This window comes from Solanum pennellii, chromosome 8 (genome assembly GCF_001406875.1).
Source record: "Solanum pennellii chromosome 8, SPENNV200".
NCBI classification, from domain to species: domain Eukaryota; kingdom Viridiplantae; phylum Streptophyta; class Magnoliopsida; order Solanales; family Solanaceae; genus Solanum; species Solanum pennellii.
In genome coordinates this window covers 49867899-49887422 of record NC_028644.1, presented here as the reverse complement: position 1 = coordinate 49887422, position 19524 = coordinate 49867899, and the positions used below count along the sequence as shown (strand labels likewise).

Sequence of the window (19524 nt, the reverse complement as noted above, 5' to 3'; positions counted from 1 at the left end):
TGGTTGAAAATGTTTTGACTTTAGTTGGTACCAACAATTAGTATGATGCATATGAGTCACCTTCAACTACTTTCAGTCAAAGTCGAGGCCAACTTTGAGTAATCCTTATAGTTTCAAATGGTATCTCAAACATACTTATAAGGTATTTAAAAGATGAGTTCGTCTTGCCTAAATTAAGGGATAAAATTATTTATATCCTCATGTTTCAAATCCCTCGCAACAAATGAAGTCTTACTTCACACAATAGAAGGTTCTAATCTTAGGACGTGTTAGATCGAAGACACTCAAAGTTAGAAAGATATTAAATACATGAGATTGAGATACCATATGTTTGACCCTTATGTAAGTATCCATTGATGTGACAACATAAAAAATGAGATCAAATAGAACTTTTGTTATTTGTTTGTGTTGTAGGCTTAGAGAAATGTAGGATATTCATTTGGGATAAAATGACTATTTCCTCCTTAAAATTTGCACAACTCCAAATGTTTTCACAATTGACCTCTTTTTTTGATAGTTTCTCCCCATTTATTTGCCTTTTTTTTTTCATTTTCTCATTTGTCTCCTCTTTGTTGGAGATTTTTTTATTATAGCTTTTCTTTGTAATTTTTATGCCCCTGTTTTGGAACTTTTTTATATTTGGCCTTTTCACTTTAGTATCTAATTTAGGTCTTTAGCGATGTATATCTAATTGATAGTGCCTTAGGGAGGAGGGACCAATAAATAGTGCATTTATGCCTCAAAGTTATTTGAATAAAAAATTGAAATGTTAGTTATATGTATAACATGTCATCAAAGAAAGCCTATAATCCTTTCCCAACTTAAATGTTGCTCAAAATTTCATTTCAACCAACATTCAGACCAAGTTCTAGATAAACAAAGTCATGTCATTGAACTTTATATATAAACCTCACCACATAATGTACATGAAACATGAGTTTGAATTTGTTTTAGCCTTAACTTTAAGCAAAACAGTCTGTCAAATATTACATAAATATATCAAGAGATACCAAAAGAAGTCTATTGGTCATAACAAAGTTGATCTGTCTTGCCAAATAGTTTAACAATTTATTATTTTTATCATGCACAATCCTAAGCATGTTGGTACCAACCAAGTTAAAAGGTTCTAAATAACTTAAAAAAAACTTTTTTTGCCCCAGTTTATGTGACGAGGACTTTTAAAAAAAAAATTCTTAGTTGGAGCGAACCTCAACATAAGGCTGCCTACATGTCTTGTCAAAGCAAGAATCAGGTGAAATGTAGTTCCGAAATATGAGTAGATATATTTTTTTAAAGGACAAGTCCTCTGTTCTTAGAATGTATACACAATTTTTTTTTAATTTTATACAAGGATTAAGAAATTTTTGTTTTTTACAATAAGGATCACCGAACTCGAGGAATGTTGCCTACATATCTCATAGAGTTGAGAATCAACTGTGCGTAGTTCGTTCAGCTTGGATAGTAAAAAAACTTTTAAGATATTAAAATTTTCTTTTGTGCAATTTTTTACGATATTATGAAAGTAAAATATTTTGAATTTTCTTTTTACAAACATTATAAAAGAAAAGCTAAATAAAAATATTAATATTCTTTTCATTAAGTAGTGCAAAAAATATATTTTATTTTAAGAGATGTATAAAAACTTTTAAAGAAGAAATATTTTCATATTTTCTACTTTTTAAATTTTTTTTACAAGATAAAAAAATAAATTTCTTTTCATTGCATTAATCACACAAAAATGCGTCAACTTATGGAGACTTTCTAAATAAATGCATTTTCATTTAACACATTAAATGAACTAAGTGGTCAAATAAGAGGGATATTGGTCCTAGACGGCCCCAACTCTTGTTTTGAGGCTCACATGCAAATGATGCAAATAACCGAAATTTTTGAAGGATAAACATGTCTATGTTCTAGTTTTACTAGGTTCAAACCAAAATAAGATAGGTATCTAGACTGTCTTACCCGAGTGGATAACTCGAGCCAGGGAGGGGAAATTCATCGGTAACAGCGCTATTCCAATTCATTGCTGGTCCAACCCCGCCTAACATATGTGACTAAATATCTTTCACTAATTGTCAAGACACTTCAGCTTTATATCAAGGGAAAATATGATGCATAACTGCATTCCTATGAACGTGTGTTAAGTGTATTTTAAAACTTATAATATGTTCTGAAGAGAAAATTAATTAGTATAGTTCAACAATATAAAAATAAAAAATAATAAATGTGCAGCAAGTAATGCATTAGGTCATCAAGTACAATATATTCAATAAAATAATATAGTAAAATCAGAAGTCAATATCACAAGGCTCGAATTCTGGTTAGTCCCTGTCGAGTCGGCAGAGATGTCACACCCCTTTATGGGTGCACGGTAGAAGGGTTTTTTCAAATTTAAGTGACGGTATTGCTTTAGGGATTATTTTACTTTTCAGAGTCACCACTTGTAATTGAGTTAGGTGTTCTTAGTCACCTTTATGTTTAATCTCTAAGAAAAAGAAAATGACTTTTTGTTTGGTCTGTGAACCAGAAATTCTGTTGACCAAGGGAATGTATTAGGCATCCCTCGAGTCTCGTGGTTCTAACACAGTCACTTTTATTAACTTATACTTATCTTGATATATTTTTGGATAATTTGTGTGTACAATTCATGATTTGGTTATTTTTAATTGTGGATTTTTTTTAGTCTTAAATTGGATGCACAACTACATTATTGATCTAGACATATAGAGAAATAACTATTTTCCCTCTTGAGTTCATCACACCTAATCATCTCAATTTACACCTCTTGGTTTGAATTAACACAAAATAATTATCAAAACAATTTGGACAAGGTGCGTCACCGCATCCTTGAGTTTCTTTTATGTGTTTCAAGGAAAGATGTGTAATCACATTCTTAATTGAAACTATTTTTTAACATTCCTAACACCGATCTTATAGTATAAAGAAATACAAATAAAATTAAACTGAGCTTCTAGGATAAAATATAAAAATTTTAGTTATTTCATATTCTTTTATTTTTATTTACTCTTAAAGTTAATGTTAACGTTAAGCCTACACATATAATAATTTTTTTAAATATATTTTTTAATCTTAAAGCTATTGACATAATTAGGCATACGCATATTGTAACTTCTTATTAATCCAAACAAAACGATGACGAATTGCTAAAAATAAATCTCATCCTTTGTTTGATAAATAAAACAACAACAATTTTTCATCAAATAAAGCTATTTAAAAAGAGATATAACTCTTAACATAGTGTTCATTTTAATTAAATTATGAATAAAACAAAAGTGTAAGAAACCACAAAATAAATACATCAAATTCCACAAATAAACAAGGTAAAGTTGAACCTTAAATGAAAAGAATAAGTACTGCAAAGTCTTGACTGAATCACGATTAGAACACTCACAACTTTTAGTGTGAATGTGTTTATTCTTTTTTTTTTTGTAGTAAGCAAATTGTATGTTGTTGATTTCGAGCATATAATTCTTTTTGGTTTTGTCTTCTTCTTCTTTGTAGTGTGAATGTGTGTGGGTTGTGTGTCTTTTTTGGTGTCCTGATAAGTTTTTCTTTTTCTGCTGATTTTTCGTCACTCTGTGTATTGTTGTTTTGTTGTATATATGGGTGTATTTTGTATAAGGAAAATAGGGGGAAGTGGGGTTCAGTGGTGTGAGGGATGGTGAGTTGTGTGTGCTACGTGGGAGTGGGGAGATTATGGTGTAGCGGGGTGAGGATAATAAGAGTTTATTATAAATTAAATATATACAAAATTATAAGAATAAAGATATTAACTGATTAAAAAAATATTAAATGATTAATTTAAAAATATATTTAAGAAACACTAGTTTAAATCTAAAAATAAAACTTACCTTATAAAGTGATTCTATTTTTATTGTTTTCAAATCTTTTAAAATAAACTTAATGAAATGATATAAAATTTAAAATATTTAATTTAGAATTATAAAAGTATTTAAGCTCTAAAAATGGTTTACAATTTTAGGTTAGGTCAAAAATTACGTGTCCACAATGGATGGTAAGCATCTTCATGTGAGATGTATGGTTCACATACTTAATTTGATTGTGCAAGATGGTTTAAAAGAAATTGGTCCTTCTATCAAACGGGTGAGACACGTAGTGAAATGTGTTAGATCATCTTCTACAAGGACAAGAAACTTATTGAAATGTGTTGAAATACAAAATATAGAATGTGGTAAATTGTTGTCTTTAGATGTGCCTACTAGGTGGAATTCCACCTATTTGATGTTGGACACGACAGAAAAGTTTGAGAAGACTTTTGATAGGTTTGATCTTGATGATGGTAATTTTAAATCTTTTCTTGCTACTTATGTTTGTGAAGATGGAACTTTTGTAGGTTCAATTCAAAATGAGCATTGGACTAATGTGAGATTGTCAGAAAGTTTGTTGAAAAATTTTATGAGCTTAAATTGAAAGTTCCAGGTTCGCGGTATGTTACCTTTAATGTTCATTTTGAGGATACATGTGAGCTTGATGCATATATGAAAGTATGTATGGCAAGCAATGATGTTGATTTGAGTAAAATTGCCACATGGATGAAAGAAAAATTCAAGAAATATTGGGGTACTCATGAAAAAGATGAACAAAATGCTTTTTATTACTTTTGTTTTGGATCCTCGCGATGAATTTTTGTGTATTAGTTTTGATCTTGAAGAATTGCTTGGGGAAGAAAAAGGAAAGATAGTGAATGAGGAAGTAAAGGCTTACTTGAAGAAAGTGTTTGCGATCTATGTAAATAAGTTGCAAAATATTCTGGATATCAATCATCCTCTTGTGACTTATCCGATTCATCTACTTGTTGGTCTTTCTCAAAATGTGAAAAAAAATTCTTTGACAATTAAATTTTACATGAAAAACAAAAGCAAGATTCTGGAATTTAAGGTGTTAAATCTGAGTAGGATAGATATATTCTTGAAGACCAAGAGCCTGAATCTGAGTATTTTGATATTTTGATTTAGAGGAAAGTTATTTCTTGTAGATTTCCTGTACTTTCACAGTTGGTTCGAGATGTATTGGTTATTCCTATGTCGAGTGTTGCATCGAAATGTGCATTTAGTACCAGTGGTCATACTCTTGATCCCTTTAGAAGTTCGTTAACTCTCATATGTGTGCAATACCATATTTGTGTTCAAGATTGGGGTTAGACAAGAAACTAAGATTATTTGTGTTGAAGAAAGTTTGGAGTTTCTTGAAAAAATTGAATTTGGTAAGATTTTTTATTTTTTAATTTGTTTTTGAAAAAAATAAAATACTAATTGTGCTATATCTTGCATGACATAGTTCAGTTTCCTATTTATAGAGATGACAAATAGTGGAAGAAACTCTTCCATTGTTGATCTATGATTGACTTACAAGTGGTGAGTTCAATACATCATTCATTTAATCATATCATTTTTTAATCTTGAAAGTACTATTCTAACATTTGATTGATCTTATAAGTCCAAGAGTCAAGACAATGAAGAAAGACGTAAAGTACTAAGTTTTCTTAGTATTTTTATTGTTGCTTGAGACTTTGAAAGTTCAAAGTGGTCTCATGGATGAAAGTCAAGAAAACGCATTGTTGTTTGTTATTGTTGACATTTGAAAGTAATCTAATGGAAGAAGGCAAGAAGCTACATTGTTTGTTGCTCATTATGGTTTGTTATTGTTAGCACTTGAAAGTTGAAACTTGAAAGTGATCTCATGGAAGACATTATTGTTACTTGTTAGATCATTATTATGTTGTTAAGCAATTGAACGATCAATTGATCATTGCATTTACGAAGACATTAACTACACTGCACTTTTGTTTTAGTGACATTGTTAATTAAAAGTTTGTGGAGAAATGTTAAAAAGTGACGAAAGATATTTTATAACTTCCAATGCATGTGAATCTCTATGTGTCGTAGACTGAATTAAGCCGTTTTCTTGGCTAGAAGACACTCTAAATAACAGTCTTTGATATAGGGGCTTTGCTCATCTTGTATGTGTATTTGGTTCTTCCATTTCCTTTTACCCTTGCATTTCCCATGTTTTCAAATAGATTTAGCTTATCTTGGCATGTTACACATATATGCTGACAGGCAAATGTTTATTTCTAATAAGAAATATTAGCAGATTGCAGATTGACATGTAACATATTGGCCGTTGTATGGACTTATGTTATGGTATATTTTTTTGTGTTATTTTAAATAATATTGAAGCTATAATGACATATAAATGTAACTATTTTTAGCCCATTAATCTGAAAAATGAAATAAAAAAATTGTAAAATTTTAAATTCTAAAAACCCACTAAACATGTCCATTAAAAAACTGAACTAACTAAAACAGCACGAACTAAATAAAACCGAACCAAAATAATTCGGTTCGGTGTTTGGTACAGTCTGTACAAGAACCAAAAACCAAAAAAACCGAAAAAAAAACGAACCGAATTACAGAATGCCCAACCCTTCATCCTACTAGCCTGATTTGGCTATTTCAGAGCTGATGGAACTGTCAGAATTCCATTTTGAGGTCATTTACATGACGTTTTCACTAAAGTCAACTGTTCAAGTTTCAAAAGCTCCAAAACAGGGAAACGGGCATAAAACCCAAACCACGAATGACCAGGTGATCGAACAATCAGCTCTAGCAAGTCATAAATGACTTGGAGTTGCTATAGGAACGCTCTAAATGACGGAATTGAGGCTTTAAGACAAAAATAACCTGCAGGGTCATTACAACACAATTTTGAAGGTAGTTTCTCTACAATTTCAAGAGCTTTATTAGACAACTTCATAAAGAGTAGTCAAGATTGTGAAAGGGAGAAGGTGAGAATGAGTTCACTATTGGGAATACAGTTTTACTAAGTAATATCAAGTGATTTCATGAAAAAAGAATCAGTTTGTCCCCTAAAACTATAAATACACCCTATAGGATCCGGGATATGTGAGTTCTAGGTCCATATTGTAACATCTCGCATATTGAAATAACTAGGAGAAGCTTATAATTAGAAACAATCATTTGGAAAAGAATAAAAATCAGGAAATTTAGTTAAGTTATGAAAAGTGAGTTTTTAGTCAACTTCAAACGACCATAACTTCTAGTTCGGGATGAGTCAGGTTTACGTTCAGATAGGGTTGGAAAGCCCTTGGAATAATCTTTCAAACTCCGCCAAGTTTGCACGATTCTGAATTCTGATGAGTGAATCATGATGTTCGGAACTCAGGCTGTTGGAATAAAGAAAGTCCAATCCAGATTTTTAAATGGTATTTTGGTCTTTTCCTTACTCAACTTAATTAATCCTTTTTAGGAAATATTTTTAGTGGCTAAACTGATAGCATTCAGTTTACTATTTCGAAAAAATAGAGTTAGGGTTTTTGCAAAAAGAACGCAAGAGAAAAGACAAGAGGAAAATCAAGATTCACCGTTTCGTAAGGATTTGATTGCGGATTTTTTCAAATAATTGATCCCACAAGGTAGGTGAGTCTTTCATAGAGTTGGGTTCGTTCACCCACACGCCAAGCATAATTCAGTGAAATATGTCCAAAAAAAGTTTGAAAATTGATTTTCTTGACATGTATTTGAATATTGTTCTTGAATTAGGATGAATTGAGGAGTTTATGTGTTCCTTACATTGAGTTTTGGGGCTTTTTTGAGTTATGTTCTTGAGTATGTACGCTAGTCATCGGGATTCTAAATTAATTCGAGAAAAGTTATCAAGTTTAGGCGAATTGGGGCTGGAAAATGAATAAGGAAAAAGTCAAGTAGGGTTCCTGAAACAAGTCTATATTGCAGACTTGTTCCCCAGTGAGCAGAAATTAACTCCGCATTGTGGACAGGACGTGAATTCCTAAACCTCAAATTTAATTTCGTGAGAATTTATTTAGGAACATCTCCGCATCGCTGACTTGTTCCAAAATAGTAATTTCATAAGTTTTCTCAAGTTTAGCTATTCGAAATCATTCCTAAACATCAAGAGATTTTTTTTTTTTTTATCAATAATCATAATCCTTGAATCCATAATGCAATTCAAGGAAAGTTAAAAGAGTCAATTTAAGTACAGTTAAGAGTCAAGTCAAGTGAAATTCATCAAAGGTTTCAAGGGTCTTTTACTAATGTTTTAACTTTGTTTTAAGACTAAAAGTTTCAAGTTAAGCTAAGAATAAAGAGTTGAGTTTATTTCTCAAAGAAGCTATAAGGGAATAGTATTCCCTAAGAGTTTATAAATGTTTTCACATTTGAGCAAAAAAAGAGAACATCGATTCCGAGAGAGCCTTGGATCTAAGTCTACAGTAGTTATCTCAAATGAAAGAAAGAATTTTGTTTTTAAAAACAAATCAGCTAAGTATTTTGGGAGTAGTATTGAGCACCGATATGGGGATACGAGTTCATATTTACTCAAGTCTCAATAAACCATGTAGCCATCATGGGTATCAAAGGGTCATATTTTTAGATGATCACTTAAGTTAAGCTAGTGAATTCACTAAGTTAAGTAGGTTCTATATGACGGAAAAGTATAGGAAAATTTCTGGTAGCGTGGGCATGACACTGTATCACCACTTAGGCTCATAGTGGTGGTTGTTAGTTAAACAATCTCCCACATAAACTATATTACTTTCACATATGATTAAAGTTAAGTTTGTTACTCTTTTATCTTTAATGAACTAAGTTGTCTTTGAGTTGTTTTATAAGTTTTATATATATTACATGTGCTTTATTGCTTTTTTTTATACTCATACATTCAATATACTAATGGTAGTTGGTTGCATCATCTTATAATGCAAACACATATAACCAAGATCAGCACCCAACGCCTCATTGATCTAACTTGAGCGCTCAGAATCTGTTGTTGAGCCTCCTTGATTTCCGGATGACTCCGTTTATTTCATTTTAAAATTTTTATTATCAGTATGATTAGGGGTCTTGTCCCAACATCCCTCTTTGTATTAGAGTCTTCATAGATAAGCAATTAGTGTCTTTACATTATCATTTTATGTTAAAGACTTGGGGTTGCCATTTTTTGCCAAATTGAATGTTTGATTCTTTTAACATTCCACGTTTTTTTATTAAGTTATTTGAGTAAGTGCATTTTATCATTTCAATAATTCTTAGATTCTTCCACTGAGTTAAGTAAGCAAGGTCAAAGGTTCGCTGGGGGCCAGCGATGATGTTCTAATTCTAGCCACATCTGGGGTGTAGGTTCAAGGCGTGATACATATGGTAAAGGATGAGGTAATTTGTGGAGATATAAATGATGTATACTTATATCCAAGACATTAAGGAAATGATTTGTGTTGTAACAACGACCTATTTTTGAATGTTGAGCTGCTGGACATTCATATATCTCGCTAATAACCTCTCGCTATAGCAGTTCTCAGACCTCTATAGCAAGGTAAGTTATCGTATAGCATCGTCATTATAGTGATTTTGGTGTCTCTATAGTAAGTGAATGATTATTCTACACAAAAAAACTACCAAAATTTCTACTTACTGTATTTCTATTCTTGAGATACGACACAAATTGGTGTGATTTTGGACATCCTGCATCAATTTTCCCGTGAAAATCACGGGTAAAGGTCACAATTTAACTCCTTGATCTTGATAACTATTTCTTAAGCCTTTAAAACTCGGTGGTTAATACTGGGGAAATTTTTTGAGCATGATTTCATGTTGGGAAGGACCTTAAGTTAGCGAAATTGATCACATGTTAGTCTAAGTTGGGATTCATTAGTAATTTGAGTAAATAAATTAACCAATTCTGGTTCATTATTTATTCTAGACCAAGAACAAGCTTAGGCATTTCACAAGGTAAAAACTCGGGCTATTTACAGTTTTCAAGGGCTTGATTGATTTTTTAGAAATAGTAACTTTGTATAAAATATGATGAAGGAATCAACCATTGTATTCACTATTCTTTGGGTGTTCATTTTGCTAGGTAAAGTTTCTTTTCCTTTTCCCCTCTTCTTATCTTTCCTTTTCCCTCTCCTTCTATCCCTCTCATTATCTCTTCTTATATGTTATGTATATAATTTTTCTTCTTTATACACACACACATAAATGTTAAAATTTGGGATTTGTATTAGATTGTTTATATGTTTACGTATACCCATATTATTATCCTATGTTTCGAGTATATTTTCTCCCAATAACAATTTTTTTTCATCACAGAAGAATGAGATCAATTTGATTGATTTGGTGGAAACCAAGTAAGAGTATTTTTTAATATTGAATAATTATCTAAGGGTACATTTAGATCTATTTAATTCCTCAATAGGCTATGCATGAAATTATTATGAAAAATACATAAATAATAGTTTGATAGTTTAAAGTAAATATTATAATTAACTTGATGGCTTCACAGAGGCAATTATCATAGCCAAACCTAGTATAATCATACAAATATTAATATTTTAAAAGTCTCTTTTCCGTTAAGCTTAATTTGTAACTAAATTCAAGCATTCAAAGCATACTAGAGGAAATATATATTTCTTCATTTGCTATTCATTTGAACTTTGCAAAATAAAATATGATCAAGAGATCATATTGATATTAATTGATTGTCCTTCATTATTACAATAATGGTAGTAAGTAGAAGAAATTATATATGTTTTATTTCTATGTTTGTCAATGAGCTTACTTGAACTAATGACATTAACGTTTATTTTTATTTTTGATATAGGTTCACAATCATGTACAGTATTCGGAAAAGATAAAAAGTGTTAAACAACAAAAGATTGTGTTCCTTCTTGTCAACTTGGAATTCCCACTTGTACTGACGGAATTTGTGGATGTATTGAGGGAATAAGAAGGAGTGTTTCTTTTAAGAAAGACAGTATTTATTTGGGTAAATGTTCTTGTGGATGTAAACCACATTGTGTCCTAGGATTTTGCACATGTCCTTGTTGTTAAAACAAATAACTAAGACATGTTTGAGGTTAAGAGAATACTTATATTATTATAATGAAAACTTAGAGAATATGTTATCTTATTTTAATAAAAGCATAGTATGCCAATTTGATATTTTCACTTACTTCCTCCAATTCATACTAGGATAAATCTATTGTGATAGATATGAGCATATGTGAATTTAAGAAATCTACTAATTATTTGTGAATATTTTATTTGGCTGTTAAATAGTTATTATGATGCAGGTTTATATTAGAACATCAATGGGAATCATAAACTTTATATTTCTAGGTTCCCCTCTGAATTTGAGGTCCAAATCTTAATATACTAAAAGTGGTGTGCGTTTGCACTACACCATAGTTGTGGCCGACAATAAAAATCACTTATGACACAAGAAACCCTTGGCCTAACTTATGAAATCTAATAATTATAATGGACTAAACTGATGATCTCACAATCCAAATCACCATGTATACAACTCACATTAATACATTTATGAGTGAACCAATATTTAACATCCTAACTCATGCAACATCTAACAATTCTAGACAAAATATATAGGTAAAAAGAAAACTAATTCTAATTCATAAAATAGAAGTCTAAACTATAACATCTTTAGAATCTGAAAGATGTCAGACTAAACCATCTAACTAAAAAGTTTAAGATTAAAAATAACTATAGAAGAATTAATAGTATTAATGCTCCAAAAAGAAAGATATGATAATGAAAAAGATTTGTGGAAACCCGAATACAAATAGCTCACTCTCAAATTTGAAAGTAGTGAGGCTAAATACATGGTCTCCTAGATTCCATTAGATCAAAATTTTCACTCAAAAAAGGTGCAAGATGACTCTAGGTCCGTTCTTGGTAGGTGTCTCCGTCCCTTTGCCTCAACCTCTGTTTATGTCTCTTCCTTTTACCATTGGTTATGCCGGTAGAATTGATACTCTAGCTCTATTTCACATAGTATCAATCATTAGAGTGAAGGACTGTCATAACCCAAAGTATACCCTAGACGTGACATGGCATAAAGGACCCCGAGAGGCCATACACAAGATACCAAGCATACATCATACAAGACAATAGTAAATCAAGAGATTTTAAAAGATAATTTCAAAACATATTAGTTTATAAAATGTAGAGAAAGTACAACATTATCTCAAAGCCATCTAGTACATCAAGAGTAATCAAGATGTAACCCGTACATCATATACAATACTGAAAAGAAGTAAAGACAATATGCCATAAAGCTCAGTCCTCGGATTATAAGGACTTACCAATCTTCAACTCTACTATAGTGAACTCTAGCTACTGAGCGCCCAAACCTACATTTTTATAAGAATGCAGGCAAGAATATGTGTTAGTACAAAAAATGTACCAAGTATTATAGTAATAAATAAATGTATGAAATCATGTTGAAAAGACCTTTTCTTGATATGCAATGACAAAGCTAAATCAAGAGGAAAAAGGTTAGCAATATAAGTCATAAAACATAGTCAATGTAGGCTAAAATCCTTAAAATATTAGTGCGATAATTCTAAAAGTAACCTCAGTTTATTCTTGTGAGATATTTATCTTAACCAACAATAAGAACATTTGAGCCATTAACATGTAATCTAGTATCTGCCCGCTACCCAAAAAGGGTGTCCTTCTTGACAAGGTAAGACCATTAACTTCTAGCTATGTATTTAAAAAGAAACTAATGTCTATCTAAGACAATCATCCAATGGGGTACATAGGTATGGAAAAAATTGATTGCTACTATAAATCAGACCTCAAGCTACAATTAAGCTTCCATCTCAGTATGCTCTCGGTGTTAAGCGTAATTCCCAGGGAATAGTCATTCTCTTAACTTTTCTCACTATCCATTAAAAGGAACATCAAATAGCCAATCCAAGCTAATGTTATATTATCACGCACTAAAAGGTAAAATTAAGCAACCAATCCATGCTAGAGACATCATTAGAATGGCTCCTAAATCTTGACTCAAACTTTAGTTGACAAATCCTTTCAACTCTAAGAATACTTTATCTAAGAGACCCCTTCACAATCATTCTTTCATGCGTATGTGAGAAACCCTTTCACAACAACAACAACATGGATGCTTTACTCTCATTGCAACTTAAATCATTTTTCATAAAGAATGTATATATCTTCATAAACTCATCCATCATGATTCAAATGCTATATCATATGATTAAATTTAAAAAATATGGATTTCATATGAGTTCATGAGAATTCAACTTAGAAACATGCACTTTGTTAAATTCATGCATAAAAAGACATAACACAATCAATTGGATAAACATTGAAAGGAACACATTCCAATTGAATAAAACCCTAACTCAGTTAGGGAATTGAAATTTTCAAAATTGGAGAATTTAGGAATCCTATGGAGGAAAGGACTCCAAAGGTGAATACAATCTTGATGCCAAAAGACAGTTATCAATGGTGAAATTCTAGGCTTGGCTTGAATGTGTAGCCTTCTTCTTAAAACTTTAGAGCGAGAAATATTTGAGAGGATGTCTTGGTTCGTTTATTTGGAATTTGAGATAATGAATTGATTTGGGTTATTTTTGGGGTAGAAATCATTATATAGGGCACAAGATAAAGGAAAATGACATAGTATTGATTTGAAATAATTATGAAAATATCCAAAAGCCCGACTTAAAAGCTAACAAGACGACTTCAAGGATGCCTTAATGGACCGTGTAAGCCCACCACGACCCGTCTAACGGATCGTGAAAAATCTCTACCTGATAGGGATTCACTATTTTGGGAATAAATTTTAACTATGAGAATGGAATTAGGCAAACTAGGTAGTGGAAGAAGGTTCAGTTATCTTTAATTTGATAGGTCATGGTTCACAAAATTCATTTTGTACTGAAAAATATGATCGCTTAAAGTTGACCCTAATCTCTAAGTCTGATAAAGCCCCTTCATGATGACTGCACGGTCTGTGTAAAGCTTCACGGTCCGTGTATACATCAGTTGCCATCAACCAGTGACTAGGGGATAACTTTAACCAACCTAACGACCCCTTTGACGTCCTGTCAACATCACCAAAGGCCGTTTGGGCGTCCTTCAAGGTCGAGCCTGCTTGGGAAGGTTTTGGAAGACCTCATGAGCCCATTAATTGGAGACCATTCAGCACAAAATGTTGATGTCTGTGCACATACCAAACTATGATGGAAATGCCATGTCATTCAGTTTGTGGAACCATACCAGTTATATGTGAATAATTTTTAAATATTTTTCTATTCATGTGTTTCAAAATCATAACGGCGATGACTAATTTCACTATTCATGTCTCTCACATCACATAAATAGGTAATATAGATAGCCAATTTCATGAACTTTCAGTTTATATAATATTTAGACCACAAATATTAATTAAAAAGCTACTTAATTGCTTAATCATACAATAAGCTTCTAATAAATACATCCAATTGAGCAAATTATAAATCTTTTGTGAACCAAAATACTAAAAATAAGATAATAACCAAGAATGGGTCAAATAAATTAGAAAGGATTTAAGAAAAAAAAGAAGAAAACAACACACAATCAAACATGTAAGATACAACCCAAGGAAAAGTTAAAACAGACAAATAATCACACATACATGATACAACTAAAATTTGAAATTCAAAAAGAGATTGTTACGTGAATTGTATTAACACTTTCTCCGTGTTGTAAACTTTTAAATTATGGCGGGAAATTGCAACAACGGAAAAGAGTAAGTTTATAAAAAAATTTATAAATATAGAAACAAAATAGAGAAAACATCAAGAAAATTAAGAAGAGACTCAAATTAAACATGACAAAACACAACTTTGATGGTAGTTTCTCTACAATTTCAAGAGATTCATTACACAACCTCATAACAATAATCTGAAGTTTGAAATAAAGGTGAGAACAAGTTAAGGATTGGAAAGACAATTTTACTAAGTAACATGGCATGATTTCATGACAAAATAATCAGTTTGTCCCTGAAACTATAAATACACCTTATAGGAACCAGGATATGTGACGTCTAGGTCCATATGGTAAAGGGTTGGGTATTTTATGGAGATATAAATGATGTATATTAATATCTAATACATTAAGGAAATCATTTGTGTTGTAAAAATTACCTATTTTTGAATAATAAGTTGCTTAACTTTCATATATCTCGCTACAACGGATGGCCTCTCGCTATAGAAGTTCTCAGACCTCTATACAAGGTAAGTTGTTACTATAACATAGTTGTTATAGTGAGTTTGATGTCACTATAGTAAGGGAATGATATTTTACACACAAAAAAACTATCCAAAATTTCTATTTTTTGTATTTGTGTTCTTCAGAAACAAATTAGTGTGATTTTCGACAGCTTGCATAGGTTTTCCCACGAAAATCACATATAAAGGTCACAATTTAACTCCCGACCTTGATAATTATTTCTTAAGCCTTAAAAACTAGGTGGTCAATATTGGGGAATGTTTTGAGCATATTTTCATGCTGGGAAGGACCTTAAGTTGGGGAAGGTGATCACATGTTGGTCGAAGTTGGGATTCATTAGTAATATGGTTAAATCAATAGGCCATTTCTAATTCATTGTTTATTCTAGACCAAGAACAAGTGAAGGCCCTTCGCAAGGGGAAAACTCAAACTATTTACAGTTTTCAAGGGGCTTGATTAGAGGTAAGTGATGGTTGTATGCTCCCAGAATATATATATACATATATATATATATATATATATATATGAATGTTTATTATTTGTNTATATATATATATGAACGTTTATTATTTGTATTGTCATATTATCAAATGAATGCTAGCAAGCATATGAAATAAACTTGGTATTTTAATATGTGAGTTTAAGTGGCCTTATTCATTGTACTATTTGATTATACATGCTTGTTGTGTTATGATATTATACATTCCTGATGTGTATGTTAGTTGTCTCTGGTACCACGCTGGTAAATAATATTGTTGATTTTCACAAATAACACGCATGGTATGATTACATACAATTGGTTTGAATACTACGACTGGTATTATACTAGATTTGGGTTAAAGTTTTGTGAGAGGACCATGTATTAGATTGATGTTCCACGAGACGACCTATATTTGTATTATCATCATGTGGATCATGTTTATACATTGGTTTGTCCATGTCTGATATAATATACTTGGTTTTGACTAAATGGTGTTGGGTTGGTTTCAGGTTTAACTGGTTCTAACACCAATTCGTTTAGTGTTAGTGCCACTCATAAAAGTTGAGGTTGTCAAAAGTGCTATAAATTTAGACAAAAATTATATAATAGTTTACAAATATAAATAAAGGAAATTAATTTTAAATTTTTTTATTTAGCCAAATAGTTATCAAAATTAGATATAAGTTGGTCAAAATTGAACGTCAACAATATAGATTACTTAAGTCTAATATTTATTTAAACTCTAAATACAAGTTAAAAAACTAATTAATATTTTTTTAACTCTCAATAATAGTTGACTAGTAGAATTGAATTTTAATTTACCCATTTCTTATAGATTTGAAATTCAATGGTTGAATTTACTTGACAAGTTGGTATACCACTATGCCTTATAAATATTTCTATGAAGATTTTTACTTTGAATCAATATACAAAAATAAAAAGATCATCATTGAGATTTGAGAACTAGTGACTTTTTATAAATGATGAAGAAGGAATCAACCATTATATTCACTATTCTTTGGGTATTCATTTTGCTCAGTAAGGTTTTTATCCTTTTCCCCTCCTCATGTCTTTCATGATCCCTCTCGCTCTATCCCTTATTATCTCTTCTTATATGCAATGTAAATAATTTTTCGTCTTTATACACAAACACAACGGTTAATATTTGGGATTTGTATTATATTTTTTATTGTAATAATGGTAGTAACTTGAAGAAATTATGTATGTTTTATTTCTATGTATTGTCAATGAGTTTACTTGAACTAATGATATTAACATTTATTTTTATTATTGACATAGGTTCACAATCATGTATAGTATACGGAAAAGATCAAAAGTGTCAAACAACACAAGATTGTGTTCCTTCTTGTCAACATGGTATTCCGACTTTAATAACGGAATTTGTGATGTATTGAGGGAATAATAAGAAATGTTTCTTTTAAGAAAGACAATATTTATTTGGGTAAATGTTCTTGTGGATGTAAACCACATTGTGTCCTAGGATTTTGCACATGTCATTGTTGTTGAAAGAAAAAATTAAGACATGTTTGAGGCTAAGGCAATATTCTCTTGTTATAATGAAAACTTAGATAATATTTTTTCTTATTTTAATAATATAATAGTCTGCCAAATTGATATTTTTACATCCTTCTTCCAATTCATACTAGGATAAATCTATTGTGATACTTATGAGCATATGTGAATTAAAAAAATTTACTAATTATTTTGAAATATTTTATTGGGATATGAATATAGTTATTATCATGTAAAATTATATAAAAATATCAATGGGAATCATAGACGTTATATTTGTAGGTTCTCCTCTAAATTTGTCGTTCAAATCATAATATGCTAAAAGTTGTGTGCCTTTGCTGTACACCGTAGGCGTGGCGGTCAATCAAAATCACTTATGATCCAAGAAACCCTTGGTCTAATATATGAAAGGTAATAAAAATAATGGGCTAAACTGATGATCTTACAATCCACACCACCATGAATGCCACCAACATTAATACATCTATGAGCGAACCAATAGTTAACATCCTAACTCATGCAACATCTAGCAATTCTAGCCAAAATATATAGGCAAAAAGAAACTAATTCTAAGTCACAAAATGAATTATAAAATAGTAGAAGTCTAAATTATTACATCTTCGGAATTCGAAAGTCCTCATAGAAAACATCCTAACTAAAAAGTGTAAGAGCAAAAATAAATATAGGATAATTAATTGTATTAATGTTCAAGAAAGAAAGACATGAGAATGAAAAAGATTTGTGGAAACTCGAATACAAGTAGCTCACTCTCAGATTTGAAAGAAGCGAGGCTAAATACATGGTATCCTATATTCCTTTAGAACAAAATATGAACTCAATAAAGGTGAAATATGACTAGAGGTCCATTCTTTGTGCGTGTGTCCCTCCCTTTGCCTCTACCTCTGTCTTTGTCTATGCCTTTTACCACTAGTTATGCTGGTAGAATTGATACTCTAGCTCTATTTCACCTATTATCAATCCTTAGAGTGAAGTATTGTAATGACCCAAAGTATACCCTAGACGTGTGTCACGATGGGGGAGCACCCCCTAGACGTAACCGGTGTCTTCGTCCTCTTAAATGCCTTAAATAAGCCCTTAGCATACGTCATCGCATTTCGCAGGTGGAAAAATACGGAAAATTTAAAAACTTTGCATGTGAAGTATACATAGACTTCTCATTTATCTATAGTTAAGGAACTAGGAGGTTGTTGCTAGAAACCCTCTTTATGCTTTTTAGCATTGTAGTTTCCACCTCATGAGACTTTAGGTGAACATACATTCCACTATTAGAAGGGACAACTCTTACTTAGTTCACTCGGTGCTAAGCTAAATATTCCCTTTTTGAAGTTACTTAATGTCTTCCTTAACATTAGACTTTATCATAGGTCTTAGGATACTAACCCCTTGAATAACATGATCATAACTATTAGGTTATATAATGAGAACTTCCTTTCATCACAACCCAAGAGTAAATGAGAAAATTACATCATAGTCACATTAATAAGATGCACAAGAGAATTCCTTTCAATCCTCCATAACTTTACCTTATCATGATCTCACATTCATCATAATCATAGCCTAATCATACATGCATAACTTCATCAGTTAATAACAACACCAAGTATAGGCCAACAACAACATAATAGAGTATTCATGATCTTAGAAGTTTTACCTGTTGGTTCCAAGAATCTAATCAAGTATTTCATCCTCAATTACATCATATTCAACCCTTAAATCAAACGTTATCATAAAATATTGGTAAATTATCAAGAACACATTCAATTTCAACCCCCTTCAATCATAATCAACCTAATTCATAAACTAGGGTTAGGAAAAGATGGGTGTTCATCAACCTTTCTAGAGATTGAGGGACAAGCTTTATGGAATAATTAAATCAACACACAAACATATGTAAACCATCAAGAATAATAAATTTTAGACAACACATTTCAACATTGAAAAGTAAACCACGAAATTGGATAAAAACATGGAAATTGAAGATCTTTGAAAATTAACTTTGAAGAGCCTCTTGGGAGTAGTATTCCCAAGAGTGAATAGCCTCCATATCTTGAGAGATATTGAAGAATGATGAAGGAAAACTTTAATCTTGAAGCCCTAAGATGAACTTGTTCTTCTTCTTCAATGGTATCATAGAGTAATGAGAGAAACTAGAGAGATGTGAGAGCTAATTGGGATTGGGGATTTATGAGGTATTAGGTTAATTTAATGACTTAGGTTGCTTATATAGTTCTCAATTAATTAATTAAAACCGTCCCTAACCCTTATTTAGTTAATTAACTATTATCTAAACACCCTAACTTAACCAAAATTGGACAATGAACTTGGGGTCGCAAACGATGAGTCTATGTGAATGGACCATAG

The 19524-nt window shown here is 31.2% G+C and overlaps 1 long non-coding RNA gene across 1 annotated transcript in view; it reads left to right on the top strand.

The window, feature by feature from the left end:
- Positions 1-9884: 9884 nt before the first annotated feature.
- Positions 9885-19524, top strand: part of LOC114078284 — a 31294-nt gene continuing 21654 nt past the window's right edge. The window contains exon 1 of the long non-coding RNA XR_003579874.1: positions 9885-9939. This is a non-coding gene — a long non-coding RNA (uncharacterized LOC114078284). The remainder of the gene's footprint in view (positions 9940-19524) is intronic.